This window comes from Austrofundulus limnaeus, unplaced genomic scaffold (genome assembly GCF_001266775.1).
Source record: "Austrofundulus limnaeus strain Quisiro unplaced genomic scaffold, Austrofundulus_limnaeus-1.0 Scaffold720, whole genome shotgun sequence".
Lineage (NCBI taxonomy): Eukaryota > Metazoa > Chordata > Actinopteri > Cyprinodontiformes > Rivulidae > Austrofundulus > Austrofundulus limnaeus.
In genome coordinates, this window is record NW_013953122.1 from 49,735 (window position 1) to 49,968 (window position 234).

Sequence of the window (234 nt, forward strand, 5' to 3'; positions counted from 1 at the left end):
CCTGGATCAGAACCAGAGTCTGTTCCTGGGAACTCAGAACCAAACTGGAGTTTGTGGTTTTCATGTTTAAGTCCCACAATCAGCAGAACTTTACCTCCATCCTTTAGAAACTCAACAAGAAGAAGAGATGCTTTTTTATTTCATCAGAATATGGTTACCGGCTATTGCCAGTATCACTCCACCCCCTGTTAACAATAAGTGTTAATTAGGTGTCAACGATAGCCATGTGATGTG